The sequence below is a fragment of the Pan paniscus genome, chromosome 5 (assembly GCF_029289425.2).
Source record: "Pan paniscus chromosome 5, NHGRI_mPanPan1-v2.0_pri, whole genome shotgun sequence".
Taxonomy (NCBI): Eukaryota; Metazoa; Chordata; class Mammalia; order Primates; family Hominidae; genus Pan; species Pan paniscus.
The window spans coordinates 22,120,229-22,127,409 of record NC_073254.2 but is presented as its reverse complement, the minus strand read 5'-3'; the positions used below and the strand labels follow the sequence as shown (position 1 = coordinate 22,127,409).

The following is a 7,181-nucleotide window of genomic DNA, read 5'->3' as shown; positions in this document are numbered from 1 at the left end:
TGAAGGACTCATACTTCCTGATTTCAAAATTTACTACAAGTTATTACAGTAAGCAAGACAGTGTGGTACAGCATAAGGAAGATATAAAGATCAATGGAGCAGAATTGAAGTTCCAGAAATAAGCCCTTACATTTATAGTCAATTGATTTTCAACAAGAGTGCCAAGATCATTCAGTGGGGAAAGAATAGGCTTTTCAACAAATGGTGCTGGGACAACTGGGTATCCATATGCAAAGGAATGATTTTGGACCCTTCTTTACATAATATACAAAAAGTAACTCAAAATCAATCATAGACCTAAATGTAAGAGCTATTATAAAGCTATATAACTCTTAGAAAAAAGCATAGGATTATACACCATGACTGAGTGGGACTTACCCCAGGAATGCAAGATTGGTTTAACAGTCAATATTTGATTAATATAATTACACTCTATAATTAGAATAAAATACAAAGACCACATGGTCATCTCAATAGCTGCTGAAAAATCATTTATCCAAATCCAATTTACATTCAGGATATAATCTCTCAATAAACTAGGAGTAAAAGAAAAGTTCCTCAATTTGATGAAAGACATTTATGAAAACCCCACTGCTAACATTATACTTAAAAGCGAAAGAATAAATATATAGTGAAATATTATTCGGCCTTAAGAAGAAAGAAAATTCCAAGACATGCTACAACATGAACAAACCTTGAGGACACTGTGCTAAGTGAAACCAGATAAACACAAAAGGATAAATATTGTCATTCCACTAATATGAAGTACCTAGGATAATGGAATCCATAGAGACAGAAAGTAGAAGGGTGTTTGCCAGGGGCTGGGGGAATGGGGAGTCTGTGTTTAATAGGTACAGAGTTTCAGTTTGGGGAGATGAAAAAGTTCTAGAGATGGATGGTGATGATGATTACACAGTGTAAATGGACTTAATGCCGAGAACTGCACACTTCAAAATAGTTAAAAGTGTACATTTTGTTATGTATATTTTACTACTATTTTTTAAATAATAAGATAGTGAAAGATCAAATAGTTTTCCTCTAAGATTGGGAACAAGGCAAGGATATCTGCTCTCAGCATTTTTATTCAGCATTGTACAGTAAATCCTCATGTAATGTCAATAGGCTCTTGAAAACTGTGACTTTAAGCAAAATGACTTATAACACAATCCATTTTTTTTTTCTCATCAATGTTATTACATTGAGGCCGGGCACAGTGGCTCATGCCTGTAACCCAGGCACTTTGAGAGGTAGGGGCGGGAGGATCGCTTGAGCCCAGAAGTTCAAGACCAGACTGGGCAACAATGCAAGACCCTGTCTCCACAAAAAATAAAAATAGCCAGGCATGGTGGCATGCACCTATAATCCCAGCCAAAAAAAAGAAAAAAATACTTTGATTGAACAAAATGTCTTTTTGCTTAAAGTCACAGTTTCTAAGAACCTATCAATGGTCTTAAGGGAGGACTTACTGTACTTGGGGCTCTGGCCAACGAAATAATGCAAGAAAAACAAATAAAACATATATAGATTAGGAAGGAGGTATAAAGGTTGTGTATTTATTCAAAGACAACATGAGTCTGTATGTAGACAATCCCAAAGAATCTACAAAAAAATTACTGGCATTAATCAACCAGATCAGCAAGGTCACAGGACTCAAGTTCAGTACATGAAAATTAATTGTATTTCAATATAGTAAGATGAAATTAAAAAATAATTTTATTCACAATAGTATCAAAGAGAATAAAATACTTGAGAATAAATTTAACAAAGAAAGTGCAATAACTATACACTAAAAACCACAAAACATTACTGAGATATTTATCTGAAGAGCTGAGTAAATGGAGAGACATACCATGAACATTGATCAAAAAACTCAATATTGTAGAGGACAGTTTTTCCTGAATTGATCTATAGATTCTATGCATCCCTATCAAATATCATCAGGCTTTAAAAATAGAATTTGATAAGGTGACCCTAAAAGTTATATAGAAATGCAAAAAAACCTTAAGCCAAACAATTTTGAAAAATAAAGTTGAACTTAAACTACCCGATTTCAAAACTTACTATATGAGTAAAGCTACTGTAATCAAGACAATTTTGTATTGGCCTAAGCATAGACTTATGTTTTGGGCCAGTGGAATAGAATAAAACATCCCAAAATAAGCCCTTCCATTGAAGATCAATCGATATTCAAGAAAGATGCCACGCCAAAAAAAAAAAAAAGTGTGGTCCTTATCTTACGCTTTACACAAAAGAGTATCTACAGTAATGCTAAAAATCTTTTTTTAATCCTGAATAATTAGCTCTTTGCTTTAACTCCTAAAAGTGGATCAAATACCTTGAATGACCTTGTCTGCTCTTTTGGACAACTTTACCAATGTTTTTCTCACTATGACCAGATTTGTCAAGCTCTGAGTCCCTTGGAAGAAACTCAACCACATTACCCTGATAGATACCTGCAATGGGATTTTTTTTTTTTTTTTTTTTTTTGAGTTGAAGTTGCGCTCTGTTGCCCACGTTGGAGTGTAATGGCACGATCTCAGCTCACTGCAACCTCCATTTCCCGGGTTCGAGCGATTCTCCCGCCTCAGCCTCCCTAGAAACTGGGATTACAAGCGCGTGCCACTTTGCCTGGCTAATTTTTTGTATTTTTAGCAGAGACGGGGTTGGCTGTGGCTGGCCAAGTCCATGTTGGCCAGGCTGCTCTTGAACTCCTGACCTCAGGTGATCTGCCCGCCTTGGCCTCCCAAAGTGCTGGGATTACAGGTATAAGCCACCGCACCCGGCTTGCAGTGGGATTTTTAAATTGACTCCAAAAGGTACTGAAAAATCTTAGATGGGCTCTCAACTCAGATTTTATAAAAGAAAAATGTGTCTCCTGCCCTGCCTCGTGGGCGGTTGAGAGAGCAGAAACGGGTGGGCAGCGGCCTTGTCCTCTAGAGTGGGGAATTCCATCTGATGGAAGCCTAATCTCTAAGGAGAACTGTGATGACCCACACAAAACCTCTGCCTCCCCAGTTGTCCACATCAGGGGCCTAATTGATGGTGTGGTGGAAGCTGACCTTGTGGAGGCCTTGCAGGAGTTTGGACCCATCAGCTATATGATGGTAATGTCTAAAAAGAGACAAGCACTGGTGGAGTTTGAAGATGTGCTAGAGGCTTGCAACGCAGTGAACTACACAGCCGACAACCAAATACATATTGCCGGTCACCCAGCTTTTGTCAACTACTCTACCAGCCAGAAGATCTCCCGCCCCGGGAACTCGGATGATCCGGAGCGTGAACAGTGTGCTTCTCTTTACCATCCTGAACCCCATCTATTCGATCACCACGGATGTTCTTTACACTATCGGTAATCCTTGTGGCCCTGTCCAGAGAATTGCTATTTTCCGGAAGAATGGAGTTCAGGCCATGGTGAAATTTGACTGTGTTCAAAGTGCCCAGTGGGCCAAGGCCTCACTCAATGGGGCTGAAATCTATTCCGGCTGTTGCACTCTGAAGATCAAATACGCGAAGCCTACACGCTTGAATGTGTTCAAGAATGATCAGGATACTTGGGACTAGACAAACCCCAATCTCAGTGGACAAGGTGACCCTGGCAGCAACCCCAACAAACGCCAGAGGCAGCCCCCTCTCCTGGGAGATCACCCCACAGAATATGGAGGGCCCCACCGTGGGTATCACAGCCATTGCCATGATGAGGGCTATGGCCCCCCAGCCCGCGACCTCACTACGAAGGGAAAAGGATGGGTCCACCAGTGAGGGGGAGTCACCCTTGGGGCCCAAGTCACAACGGCCCCTAGTATGGGCACCCCCCACCCCCTCCCCACCACCCGAGCATGGCCCTCACCCCGACAGCCCTGTCCTCATGGTCTATGGTTTGGATCAGTCTAAGATGAACTGTGACCAAGTCTTCAATGTCTTCTGCTTGTATAGCAATGTGGAGAAGGTGAAAGTCATGAAAAGCAAGCCGGGGACCGCCATGGTGGAGATGGCTGACGGCTACACTGTGGACTGTGGACCGGACCTACCCACCTCAGCAACAACTTCATGTTTGGGCAGAAGCTGAATGTCTGTCTCCAAGCAGCCAGCCATCATGCCCTGTCAGTCATGCGGGTTGGAAGTCACGTCTTGCAGTTACAGAGACTTCAGTGAATCCCGAACAATCGGTTCCCCACCCTGGAGCGGGCAGGGAAGAACCGCATCCAGCACCCCAGCAACGTGCTGCACCTCTTCAACGCCCCGCTGGAGGTGACTGACAACTTCTTTGAGATCTGAGATGAGCTGGGCGTGAAGCGGCCATCTTCTGTGAAAGTATTCTCAGGCCAAAGTGAGCGCAGCTCTTCTGGACTGCTGGAGTGGGAATCCAAGAGCGATGCCCTGGAGGCTCGGGGCTTCCTGAACCATTACCAGATGAAAAACCCAAATGGTCCATACCTTACACTCTGAAGCTGTGTTTCTCCACCGCTCATCATGCCTCCTAATTAGGTGGCTAGGAAGAGTCCCATCAGAGCAGGAAGTCATTTCTCTTTCCTTTATGCCATTTTTTGTTTTTTTGTTTTTTTGCAAAAGATCTTGTATTCCTTTTTTTATTTGAAAGCTAGGTTTGTAGAGGCTTAACCTTAATGGAAACGCTGGAAGTCTGCAGGGGGAGCGAGAGGGGACCTGATCTGTCCCAAGATTAACCTTCACTTCTTCACTTTTAAAAAATTATTGTGGGCCGGGCGCGGTGGCTCACGCCTGTAATCCCAGCACTTTGGGAGGCCGAGGTGGGCGGATCACAAGGTCAGGAGATGGAGACCATCCTGGCTAACACGGTGAAACCCCGTCTCTACTAAAAATACAAAAAATTAGCCGCGTGTGGTGGTGGGCACCTGTAGTCCTAGCTACTCGGGAGGCTGAGGCAGGAGAATGGCGTGAACCTGGGAGGCGGAGCTTGCAGTGAGCCGAGATTGCGCCACTGCACCCCAACCTAGGCGACAGAGCAAGACTCTGTCTCAAAACAAAACAAAAAATTATTGTACAAGGCGCGGTGGCTCATGCCTGTAATCCCAACACTTTGCAAGGCCGAGGCGGGCGGATCACCTGAGGCCAGGAGTTGGAGACCAGCCATGGCGAAACCCCGTCTCTACTAAAAGTACAAAAATTAGCCAGGCGTGGTGGCGGGCGCCTATAGTCCCAGCTACTCAGAAGGCTGAGGCAGGAGAATCGCTTGAACCCGGGAGACGGAGGTTGCAGTGAGCCAAGATCGTGCCACTGCATCCCAGCCTGAGTGACAAGAGCGAGACTCCATTTCAAAAAAAAAAAAAAAAAATTATTGTATATGTGATTTTTTTTTTTTCCTGTTCATACATTTGTGCTGCCCATGTACTCTTCGCACATTTCAATAAAATTGTTTGGAAAATAAACACAGCAAAAAAAAAAAGAAAGAAAAGAAAAATGTGTTTTGTATCTGAAGGATTTGACGGCTGTGCCAATAATTTCTCAAATTTAGCTGTGCTCATTCTCCCTAATTTATTTGAAAGACATGACAAGGAAAACAAGACCTTCCTTGGGCTTTTCACTGCTGGGGCCCTCTGGCCCTAAAGAGCGGAGAGGGTCTACAAAATCCTAGGTCAGCAACTGCGGTTTTGAGATTTCACACACGTAGTGCCTAAGTGTGTGTCTGTCCTGACAGCCTAGAACATTGCTGATCAGGACACAGCCTGCCCAGGTGAAATGCCTCCGAGGCAGGCAAACCCTCAATTAATCTTCTCAAGGCTTCAGTAGACGTAAGAAATGAGTGGACACGCCTTTCTATCAAGGGAGAAGCTGTGGGTTTGCTCATGTTTTCTGGATTCCTTCCAGCTTCTGGGTAAGTTTCCTTTCTCGCAATTCAGGAATGGGTGTGGAAAGCTGCAAGCTTGTCTTCCCTACCAGCGGCAGCAGACTCCCTGACCTGCCTGCACTGGCAGCAACTTGCAGGACGGACACTTTACTCTTTTTTTTTTTTTTTTTTTTTTTGATACAGAGTCTAGATCTCTTGCCAGGCTGGAGTGCAGTGGCGCGATCTCAGCTCACTGCAGGCTCTGCCTCCCGGGTTCACGCCATTCTCCTGCCTCAGCCTCCCGAGTAGCTGGGACTACAGGCGCCCGCCACCACGCCCGGCTAATTTTTTTGTATAAGAGACGGAGTTTCACAGTGTTAGCCAGGATGGTCTCGATCTCCTGACCTGGTGATCCACCTGTCTTGGCCTCCCAAAGTGCTGGGATTACAGGTGTGAGCCACAGCACACGGTCTCTTTTGTCTAGAAATTTCATACAAGGGAAAGCAGGCCCTCTTCCCATGAGATCAATAAAAGGGAATCGTATTGAAAATGAGAATACATTCCCCAAACACATTTCCATCTATCTCCCTACCCACAAATACTCATTAAAATTGAATTTAAGAATAGCCAGCCATATCTTTTAAGAGATTACTTCCCTCCTACCAAACAAATTAAACTTTAAAAACTCTATTTCAGTTAGTAATGAGCCTTTATTTTAGAATATATCAGTCTCTTATCAGAGGCATCAAATCATTTTCTTTTCATCAATAAAAATGTCACAATTAAGAATTATAACTCAGCCAGGTGCGGTGGCTCAGGCCTGTAATCCCAGCACTTTGGGAGGCCGAGGCCAGCGAATCACCTGAGGTCGGGAGTTCGAGACCAGCCTGGCCAACATGGTGAAACACTGTCTCTATTAAAAATACAAAATTAGCTGGGCATAGTGGTGGGCGCCTATAGTCCCAGCAACTTGGGAGGCTGAGGCAGGAGAATCACTTGAACCCGGGAGGCGGAGGTTCCAGTGAGCCGAGGTCATGTCATTGCACTTCAGCCAGCCTGGGCAAAAAGAGTGAAACTTTGTCTCAAAAAAAAAGAATTATAACTCAATTTTTTGGAGCTCCAGCAGCCATAACTCAACATTTGTTCTCATAGTGCACTTTCTACCTCATAATTTCAAGTTTCAAGATAAAATTAATATCACATGATCAGAAAAATGCAGATAATAACTGTACAAACCTGGGCAAGTCATTTTCCTCTTCTAGGGGCAATGTGTGCAGGGCTGACTCACAATCACACCATTTCTTTCAGATCGATTATTTCTAGATTTTATATATTAATAAATACATTAAAGAAAATGCCTAGGACCACCCCTAATTTG

The 7,181-nt window shown here is 43.6% G+C and overlaps 1 pseudogene; it reads left to right on the top strand.

Annotated features, from left to right (window-relative positions):
* Positions 1–2,099: 2,099 nt before the first annotated feature.
* LOC100995555 (heterogeneous nuclear ribonucleoprotein L-like) lies at positions 2,100–6,320 on the top strand (annotated as a pseudogene).
* The last annotated feature ends 861 nt before the right edge of the window (positions 6,321–7,181 follow it).